This window comes from Myotis daubentonii, chromosome 1 (genome assembly GCF_963259705.1).
Source record: "Myotis daubentonii chromosome 1, mMyoDau2.1, whole genome shotgun sequence".
In the NCBI taxonomy this organism is placed as follows: Eukaryota; Metazoa; Chordata; class Mammalia; order Chiroptera; family Vespertilionidae; genus Myotis; species Myotis daubentonii.
Window position 1 is genome coordinate 114,729,272 of NC_081840.1, and position 11,042 is coordinate 114,740,313.

General features: G+C 46.7%; 1 long non-coding RNA gene across 1 annotated transcript; it reads right to left on the reverse strand.

The window, feature by feature from the left end:
* Positions 1-4,814: 4,814 nt before the first annotated feature.
* On the reverse strand, positions 4,815-8,916 carry LOC132226369 (uncharacterized). Its single transcript, XR_009451038.1, has 3 exons — positions 8,768-8,916; positions 8,310-8,528; positions 4,815-5,090 (listed from the first exon to the last, which is right to left on the reverse strand). It is a non-coding gene; the product is annotated as an uncharacterized LOC132226369 (long non-coding RNA).
* Positions 8,917-11,042: the final 2,126 nt, after the last annotated feature.

Genomic DNA, 11,042 nt, shown 5'->3' on the forward strand with positions numbered 1-11,042 from the left:
GGAGCTGGCCCTTGAAACCAGGCTGGACTGATGTCTCCAGTAAGAATTTAACCAGGCCCTAGCCAGTTCAGCTCAGTAGATAAAGCATCGGCCCACAGACTGAAGAGTCCCGGGTTCAATTCTGGTCAAGGGCCTGTACCTCGGTTGCAGGCTTAATCCCTGGCCCTGCTTGGGGAGCGCATGCAGAGGCAACCAATCTATGTGTCTCTCTCACATGGTTGTTTCTCTCTCTGTGTCTCTCCCTCTCCTTCCCACTCTCTCTAAAAATCAATGGAAAAAATACCTCAGGTAAGGATTAACAAAACAAAAAACAAACAACAACAAAAAAGAATTTAACCAGGAAGGTCATGGGAAGCCTAACTAAGGAGGTGACATTTGAGTTGAGGCTTGAATGAGAAGACCATGCCATAGCAGGTTCTGGGGATGGTCATTCCAGGCTGAAGGAACAGCTACTGCAAAGGCTCTGGGGCGAGAATGAGCTTGACATGTTCAAGGAATCAAGAGAAAGCCAGTCTGGCTAGAATATGGTAGGTCAGGGAAAAACAGAGGTTGAGGAGGAGACAAACTGGTTGTGTGGAGCCTTGCATCCCACAGTAAGTAGTTTAGATTTTAAGTTCTACAAGAAGTAATTAAAGGGCTTTACTTAGAAGAGTATTATATTGAGGTCATCCTGCTATAGTATGGAGAATAGATGGCAGGGAAACCAGGATGGAAACAGAACAACCTACTAGGAAGCTGTTGACCATGGAAGATTTGGTGGCGTGGGTCAGAGTGACGGGAATAGAGGGAAGTGGACAGATTCAGGATATATGTAGAAAGTATAGCCAATAAATTCCACTAATGGATTACGGTGTGGGGAGGGAAGGAAACGGAAGAATCAAGGATGATGTGCGTGATTTTTGTCTTGAGCAATGGGGTTGGATGTCAGTGTTACTTACAGGAATGAAGAAGACTTGGGAGATTTATAGGCAAAGCTTTTAGCTTGGTGTAGACCAGCGCTTTTCAACCTTTTGCATCTTGTGACACACATAAACTATTTAAAATTCTGCAGCACACCAAAAAACCTATTATTTGTCAATCTGAAAAAAAGGAGGTATAATTTTTATTCATTCACATCAGGTGGCTATTGTGCGGGCTGTTGTCATTTTTTTTATTTGACAATCAAATGGAAAAGAGGTCAGTGCCTCTAACTAAATAGTCAGGTATTGCATATTTTAAAAATTCTTGCAGCACACCATTTGAAAATTGCTGGTATAGACAATCAGTAGGTGGTAGCCATCATCACCTCATCACTAGTATAGCTGACAGGAAGCTCAGAGCTCACCCATCAGAACTTGCCTTAGATCACAGCAAACTGCCCTCCCAAAGTTGCACCTCTTCCCAAGAGGGCCATGGCCAATGACTGGATGACATGTAGATATAAGGCCCAGCCATCATGCCTTAATTAGAGACCATTCAGAAGGGCCATCCCAGCACCAGACCTCCCCTGCAGGACAGTTGAGGCCTTAGTCGCAACTGCATCATGGCTCAGCTTCTCCCTCTGCCCCGTCGGCCTCCTCACCTCTTTGTATGTGTCGCCCGTGAACACTTACTCCCCAGCTCCTCACACAACCTGCCTCAGAGTCTGGCTCCAGAAAACCTCATCTAAGTCAATTATTATTGTCATCATTATCATTATTACTAAATTACTTCTTGGATCACATCCAATTTGAAAACTCTACTGTGAAGAATTCTGCAATAGTCGCTCAAACTTCTCTAATGTTGAAGATCTGCGGACTCCCAAGCCCCCATCTTGGATCACCACCAACAATCAGTTCTCCAGAAAGCACTTCCTCGCCTAGGTTTACTGAGAAAAATCATCATATGTTCTATGCTTTTTTCAGAAGCACACGTGCTAATTTAGGTCCTGGGTCCCCTGTTGAGAAGAGGCAGGTACCCAGTGAGCTATGAGACCCCGGGGATCACAGAGGCCTCTTGGTGAACCACCCTAAACCCCTGGCCTTCATGGAGAGAGGGAAATAAGAAAACAACCACTGAGCACCAAAACCCAGCCCATCTTTTTCTGCCCAGCCTGATATGGTGTGCATCTTCCTTGAGGGGTCTTTTCGTAATTCTGCTCACCAGACCACGCACACCGACACAGGGCCAATTCTGCCCAGAGCGGGTGCTTCTTTCTAATTTGCACAAAGGCTGCAAATAAACAGAAACAAGGTGTCCTGGTGGTTACACACTTGTCTCTCGGTGCCAAGCCCACCCTTCCATTCCTTACTTGGTGATGTGGGGAAGGAACTCTGCACACCACATTATTCCCCCTCCTTCGCTGGGCTCCCTCCTCCCCTGTCACTGGGAGGACAATGGGAGGCAGAAGGAGGGGCAAGGGACTTGATCTAGCCCATTCGTTTCCTGTTCCTGGCAGCATCCCCCAGCCATGCATTTTACCCAGCAGCCACAGTTGATTCCAGTTCACCCACTGTCACACTCTCAGAACTAGCCACAGCAACTTCCCCTCAGAGACATCAGTGCCAGTCAGCCAGCGCCCCCGCCACCAAGCTTTCGGTTCCAGCTCTGCAGTTTCTTCTCTAAACTTCTGGGTTCTAACAACCCATTTCTTTCTTTGTGTCCCCTTCACCCCCCACCCTCCACCCTGAGGGTGGTAGCTATTATTTTGCAGTTACTACCTCTGTGTGTCCTCCATACCACTTTCGGCCTTACCAGTCCTTCAATTTGTTTAATCAATTCTCTATATTAAAATCTCTCTGCTGAAATAACTTGTGCAGGCTCTGTTTTCTGATGGACTGTGGTAGGCAGCATCGATAAAAGTAACCTCCATCCCTTTGAGCCTCCTACAGTTTGAGCACTCTTTGTGTATTCGTTTATTCACTCAACAAACATTTGTTTATACTATAATCCCTGCGTAATATACAGGGCGGGGCAAAAGTAGGGTTACAGTTGTGAGGACATGAAACACAGAGTATATTCTTGTATCATTATTTATTAATTGTACTATTTTTCATATGAACAACTGTAACCCTACTTTTGCCCCACCCTGTATATTATAAAAGAATTTATTATACAGAGTGTACCAAAAAAATGTATACACACTTTAACAGCTGATAGCTCAATTTTAAGAATGGAATAAACTTTAATAAGCACTACCTTTATAATTATTCATAGTGTTTGTATATATGTTTTGGGACACCCTATATATACTGGTACACACACATATATATATATAAATGCTATTTATACATTTTGAGTTATGGATAGCATATAACTAGAAGTGAATGACTGTGATTCACTCTGGGGATTAGCAATTGGAGGATTAGATGGGAAAGAATATTTTTCATGTACCCTCTGAGATTTTTACAACAAGCCACCATTACACATATATTTGAAGAATGGATTAGCATTCTCATACTCAGTGCCATCTGGTGCCAGGTGGTGGAGAAGGCCTGAAGATATACAGATTTTGCCTGAGTGATCCTGTCCCTGCTCAGCACAGGCCAACACCACAGACCAGCAGTGCTCATATCTGAGTTTCCCCTTCTCCTGAGCTACCGATTCAGAGGGATATCACTAGAAGATTAGAAATTGATATTGACAATAGAATCCCCAAACAACGGCAGTAGCCCTGACAGTGTGATTAGAATAAACTAAAGGCAAAATCCGAGGCAACTTTAATCCTTGCAAAGTCATGTGCACGGAGCAAAAGCCTGGAAGCAGAGAAAGTCTTAGTAGGAAGAGACCTTAGAGCTGGCAGATCTAACTTTTGTTTATACCCCTGCATGCAACCCCAGAACCTCATCATTTCCGCCCCTGTGTATGCGTGCGAGCAGAACTGACCTTAGCCCAAGCTCTAGGGGTGGTCCTGACCATCCTAACTAATTAGGGTGATCCTAAAACCCCTATCATGTGATTGGTTCAGGTAACTTAAGGCAATCAGCTGGAAATCCCAGAGTTTTGTTGGATGACTATTAGAAGTAACACTCTCTTTCCAGGTGTGATGATCAAAATATTTAAAAACTTCTCCAGGTCAGGCTCTGACCCACTGGAACCAATGTAGACTCGATCAGAACAAACCTGGCTCTAAACAATCAGTTTGGTCACTGTGCTGAAGGCTGGAAATAGCCTGCCTCTCTCTCCCTCACTGAGAAACGTGTGGTTGCAGTCGCTGCTGGCAGCCCTTCTGTGGTCATGAGGCAAGCCACCCTGAAGACGAGAAGGACACCCAGAGGAAAACTGCAGCAAGAGCCCTAGTCAGGCTGTGCCAAGGCCTATCCTCCTTTATTATTTAATCCTATCGGTGAGGTTTCTGGACCTTATGACTGAGGGTTTGTTTGTTTGCTTGGTTGATTGGTTGGTTTTTGCATCGACTCACATATTTCCCTAATCCACTCATGGTTACACTGAAGTCCAGATCAGGGAAGGGTTTCATCCAAATCCTTGCAAACCAGGATCACAATCTTTCGTCTCTCAGACCAGTGTGCTTCTAATAAACCATAACACCGCTCATACCACACTGCCAGCAGGACAGGGACTTAATAAATGTTTGTTGAATGAATTCATTGCTGACAGTGAATAGGAACAGAGGGAAGTGCTGGCAGGGGCACAGGATAAGCAGGGGTTTGGAGTGAGGGAGGGATGACGCAGAGGGGAACAATGAGGAGAAACGCCCAAGAGTTTATTCTATTTCAGTCCCACGGACACATTTGCAGTACAAAAGGCTGCCTTGCACTCCAGGCTTTCTGTGGATAAACCTCCTCTTGCCACTATGTCCAGACACAAAAAAATACCCAAAACATAGAGAGCTTTTTGAAGTTTATTGTAAAAATAACTAAAAGGGTTCTACAAAGGTCTTATTTGGAGAGCCAGAGCCAGGCAGGGACCCATGGCTGAGCAGGCGTTCCAGAGTCTCAGTGTTGCTCGAATTCTCCTCAGAACAAGGGCAAGTGAAGGCTGTCACGGGGCCATTAGAAAAGGCAGCCCCTCTCACCTCTGAATCCCCACGGGCTGAGGGTGTGGGGCTGCCCCTGGGCTTGAGAGTGCAGGTCGCGTTCAAGTCCGCCCCTTGCCCGGGAGCTTTGTGGTATCTGGCAAAATATCACACAGCAAACAGAACCTCAGTTTTCCTTATATATAAAATGAAAATACTGTAGGCCCACTGTAGTTTATCACGGGGCCAAATGTTTCAACATTCAGAAACGCTGTATTTTACACGAATTGTATGGTGCATAACTGTATATTATGTAAAATAGGTGTGGGGAACACCCTATAATCAAACACATTAATATTTCTGTAGAGAAACATAAATACTTACAGTAAATGGGATAATTAAGACCATAAATAACCTCATCTCACTTTAGTCCAGCACTTGCCTCCAGGTGAGTTATAAGAACTTTGGTTGTCAGCGTTTGGATTTTTGGAATTGGGGGTAAGGGATCCAGAACCTGAAACAGCGTGTACTGACATGAGGCTGTCACAGACTTGGATGAGAGAAGGCCCCAGCTCGTGCCCAGGGGAACCACTTCTATCAGGTAATGCCAGGCACGGCACGCGCACCACCAATGGCAGCAGCTATTTCAGACTGGCTTCCTCTGAAGTGTGTTTCCAGGAGTCCCCAAGGCTTTCAGGGAGCCAAGTTTGGGATCTCTTTAGAGCCTGCGCAATGGGAACAGTGTGCCCATTTGAACAGGCTCTGGGCTGATGTCTCTGAGCAAAGACAGCCCAGCTCTCCTCGCCTCTGGCAGGCCTGGCTCAGCAACATCCCTCAACCTCCCAGTGAACCTTAGAGGCAGAGAGGTGGCTGTAAACAGGATGGAAGGGGAGCCCTGGCTCTGCTATCTGCTTCATACCAGCTCCATTATGAACCAAAAGAGAAAAACCATTTTCATTCCCCTCCTAGAAAGCACTGGCAATGCTCTGGGCACTGTTCCTATCGCCAATGGCGTCAGTGGTGCTGGGAGAAGAGAAAGCACTGAGCTCTGTTCCAGCTACTAGAATGATACATGGTTTTAATTTCTGACAATCCGATAGGTGGGAAAGCAACTTCCACTCTCCTGCTTTAATTGACCAACCCTGTTTCCTATTCAAGCTGAGCATCTTTTCTACAGATCTATGTTAATCAGCCATTGCCAGTGGCTCTCCCTTCTGTAACCCTAGCCCCTGCAGACATGTATTCTCTCCAGGCTGTGGGGCAGCTGGAGTAGAGCAGCACTCTCCCCTCCCCTGCTTTGGACATTATGCTTCTCTTCATCCAGCTTAATAACCGGGCACTGGGCCTGGAGCGCTTATAGAGTAACACCCCAAGCTGCCATTCCCCTGGGGTGTCTGGAAATATCATGGTGCATGGCTAAGGGGACCCATTTTAAGTTTGGGGCCAAATGTCCTCCATCATATAGCAGGTCAGGATAAAGATGCCACAGCACAGAGACTGTTCTTTGAGCCAGAGCTTGTGCAGAGGCTAAGAATTCTCTGAACTTAGTACTGAAGTCAACCAGATTCCAAGGTCAGAGCTGTGAGCAGAACCAGGATGAGTATGAAACAAGTGAGGCACCTAGGGTGCCACATTTAAGGGGGTACTCCCCATCAGGGGCTGCTCTGCGCTTCTAAAGAGAGAGAATCTTCTTTGAATTTTGCACCTAGGTGCCTTTTTGCACCTTGGCCTGTGTCAGCCCAGCCTGGGAGACAGTGACAGGGTGGGGCCCAGAGCAGAAGGGACAGTCCCCTTGTCCATGAGACTCTGAGAGAGGAAGAAGCACAGACCGAGACTGGAGCCCACTCTTCCTCCTTTGTGACTTTCTAAATCCAACTTGTGGCTCAGTCATGTTCAGCAAGCCCTTTGGTATCTTTAGAAAGTCCTATGTCAGTCAGCAGGAAACAGAAACCAGTGTTGCTATTAGAAACAGAAAGGGAGTAATACTGAGATTAAAGGTCAATAGGGAGGGCTGGAGGAGCGGCAGGCTCCTGCTGGGCCTGCAGCGACATCTCCCCGGCACCACAGCAGTGACCACCCGAGCAGCTGCTGCCTCTGACCAGCCAGGAAAGTGGGGAGTCAGGCACTCAATGTGTTCAAGAACGCAGCCCCACCCCGAAGTCCAGGACTAGTGGTGATGGCCACAAAGCCATCACCACTGCTTTTCTCAGCCCCAACAAGGTGGGAGTTTAGACACTGAAACACTGGGGTCCAGGACCCCCACTTCCCCCAGCCTTGTTTACCCACGGAAATCAGCTAAAAGCAGTAGGAAAGTGCCCTTCGCCTCACTTCTGCTTCCAAATCTCAGCTTGATGGCATCTAATTGGCAGAACTAAACTCACTATCAGAACTCTAGTTGCAAGGCAGTCTGAGAAATACCGTTTGTATCTTTTCAACCTTTGGAGGCCAGGAAGGCACCCAAAGGAGGTGAAGATGGGTGCTGAGGGCCAGCAGATGATGCCCAGCTTGAGCCCCAAGGTAAAAGGCCCTGCAGAGGCAAGGGAAGAGAAGCTAGGAAACTTGACCTCATTATTCGAGTGAAGGATCTAGTGCTCAGCACAGACCTACTTGGGCAGGGCCTTCACCTGACTGTTCACACTGCCGAGCCGGGCTCAGTGACTCTCATTGACAATCCCTTGAGCCCCCTCAGGACAATTAGGCAGCCCAGAGAGGCTGTGACTAAGTCACGCCTCCCTTGGCCCATCCTAGACTCTCAAATTGCAGACAGAAATCATAAATATGTGATGAAACTCAGGAACTTGCCTCCCTCAAATTTTTTGCCTCATTGCTACAACTGCATTTGGAATCTCCACTTACTGAAATTCTATCTATCTCGGGTTCTGTATATCATTTCATCTAAGTCCTTTTCCAGTCTCTCTGGCACTAAGATTGGGACATGAGTTGGCATCTGATCCAATCATTTGGTGGAGTGTGTGTGGTGTTCCAGTTGTCAGCTGGAGCTCCCCAACCCCTTAAAGTCTTGACCTGTGTGGCTGCAACCACTAATCCTTGACTTATGGGTGTCAAAGGTCTCCACCAAGACCTCACTGAGTTCCAGGGTCAGGGCTTAAGTCCCAGCACCGCCTCTGTCTGCTGCCCTCCCGCCCGTGGCCCCTCTGCTCCAGGCTGCTGTGGATGCACCTGTGACTGAGAGATGCCCTGTTATGGTTCTGAGTGCACTGCATGGCAAACATCCAGAGTCACCCTTTTTTTTTAACTTAGAAAAGTGGCAGAGTTGTACAGAGGCAGACTCTGATTCCAAAAGTGCCTTTGACTCCAGCCCCCATTATGCATTTCCGGAGGGCTCTGCCACCCCACACCGCATCCAGCATCTCACCATCTTACTGGCGCCCTGTCTTCCCCCTTTTTTCTCTATTTTTTGTCTTCTTTCCAGTTCTTTCATCCTTTCTCTTCTCGAGAGCAAGAGTTAAAATTTTTCCTTTTTCGCCAGCGGGGGTCCAGCTGAAAACTTTGTCTTCAGAGTCTCTCTATCCAGTCCAGTGGCTTATCAAGAAATTTCTGTCAGTGCCCAGCCCATGTGGATTTTTGGTGTGAGCTGTTAGGACAGTAAATGTTTCATCTCATTACAAATGTGTATACAAATTTATATATATAAATATTTTACATGTAGCTATAAAATCATGTATCTTGATATCTTCATGTATAGCCAAACCATGCCTAAGCAGTTCCTTTTGGGGCAATGATTTACATGATAAGCTAATGCTCAGATCTTTATAAGACCATAAAATGACTTGCCCAGCTCTCTCCAGTTTCCCTTCTCCACCGCCCCTTTACCTTTCCACGGGTGCAGCTTCTAGCCCAGGTGTTCCACACAGCGCCTTAGGTGTAATCAACAGTTGTCATCATGAAAAACCAGCGGAACAGCTGCACCTGACTTCATGCGTGTTCTCAGGAATGCAGAGGCTTCTCATGAGGCCATGGGGGTCAGCCTCTCACTGGCTTGTGACTTGTGGTTTCTTCTAGATGAGTCAGTCAAGATGATGTGAAATGGTGTGACCATGATGATCTGAAGATAGGTCCAGTACACCATGTCCTCACACATACCCAAACTCCTGGCCTCAGACATATAACTATGCCAGGATCTCTCAACCTCAGTACTATTGACACGCTGAGCTGTCCTGTGTATTATAGGATGTTTAGCAGCATCCTTGGCCTCTACCCCCTGGATATCAGTAGCACCCTCCATCTCCCAGTTTGGACAACCAAAAATATCTCCAGACATTGCCAAATGTCCCTTGGGATGTCAAACTGGCCCTCAGTTGAGAAGCAGTGCTCTGTATCTACATAGACACATATCATGTAAATAGAAATGTATACAAACAATTATATGTATATGCATACAAACAATTAAATATTTATGCCCTTATTTAATGTTGGCATCTGGTATAAACTTTTCAATCAATCAGCATATGCACAAATAGAAATGTGACATATTTTCTTCCTTTTCTCTTGAAAATTAATGTCATCTGTGATAATAGTGACATTTGTGGGTATTAAATAAATATCTATACTAATTAAAGGGCAATATGCTAATTAGACCAGATAGACTGGATGTCTTCCGCACATCATTCCAGATGACCTTCCTGACAAAACTGGGGTCATGGCCAGCCTGCAAACTGCCCATGGCCCCTCACCCAGGCCTGGCCCTGCCCCCCAGCGGGGACTCCAACCCCGATCAGGGGCAGGGCTGGCCCACAAACCCCACAGACCCTTGCTTCAGCCGGCCCCACCCCCCAGCAGGGACCCCCCACCCCGACCCTGATCCGGGGCCCCCTCAGGGCAGGCCATCTGGCTGCCACCCATGCACCAGGCTTCTATCCTATATAATAAAAGGGTAACATGCAAATTGACCCTCACAGCAGGATGACCGCTGGACCAGTCACTATGAGGCGCACTGACTACCTCTTGGTCCCTTTCCCCAACTCACAGGCACCAATCACCTGATGGCAAATGGGGAACTGGGGGTGGGTGGCAGTGGGGGGGGGGGGGGGTGGCAGTTGCGGGAAGCTGGGGAAGATGGCCCTGATCGCAGGCCAGGCCTAGGGACCACACCTACACACGAATTTCGTGGATCAGGCCTCTAGTAATTATATATTTCTGTAAAGTTGGCATTTACCTTAATCATAAATGACAAGGAGTCTTTTCAACCCTTCATTTATTTCCCATGGTCCTTCTCACCATGACTCCTGACTCCTTTAGCTCTAAGAACTCAGACAAACAAACCACTCTACATTTGTCTCTTTCTAGCCATAGCATCCCAGAGATCCTTGTGCTGACCAATTCAAAAAGGCAAAGAGGACAAGTTGAGATACAATAAATCCTCAGTTTCAAAGGGTTACTTTCTAAATACAATACATTAGTCAGGATAGGATAGGCTATGGTGCAATAACAAACAATACCTCAGATTGCAGTGCTTTATGGCATCCAAGATTTGCTTCTCTCTCATGCTTCATGACAATTATAGGTCATACTCTCTGTTACTGTTATCTCATTCTGTGGCTCAGGCTGACTAAGCAACCACATGAGGGAACACACACTAACTCTAAAAATGTTTGCCCAGAAGTGGATGTCACCTCTGTTGAGATTTCACTGACCAAATCAAGACACATACCTGCCTGACTTCAATAGGCAGGAAAGAAGCTTAACCAGTAGGTGGACAAGGAATTGACAAATAGTAACAACAGCTCAGCACACATGCTGAATTTCTCCCACTGAGAGGCGCCTACCCTGGACTTCCCACCACTATACCCCCTCCCTGCCCTGTTTTATGCCAACCTAGACCTCCTCTTCAGCGTGGCATTTTCCAAAATCCCTCTTCTCTTCCAGCCCCAGGTAGAAATGATTTTCAGAATCTTCATGGTTTATTTAGCTGCCATCAAATATGTGCCTCCTTCCTTTCATCTAAGGTCATCAAGACACAATTTTCAAACATTTTCACACCCAAAGTCTGACTTTAACTGAGGTCACACTGATGGCCTTCAAGAACCTGGAACCATCAGCTTTATGTCACAGAGCTGCCCAAATGAGATGTTACACTCCTCCATAGGCC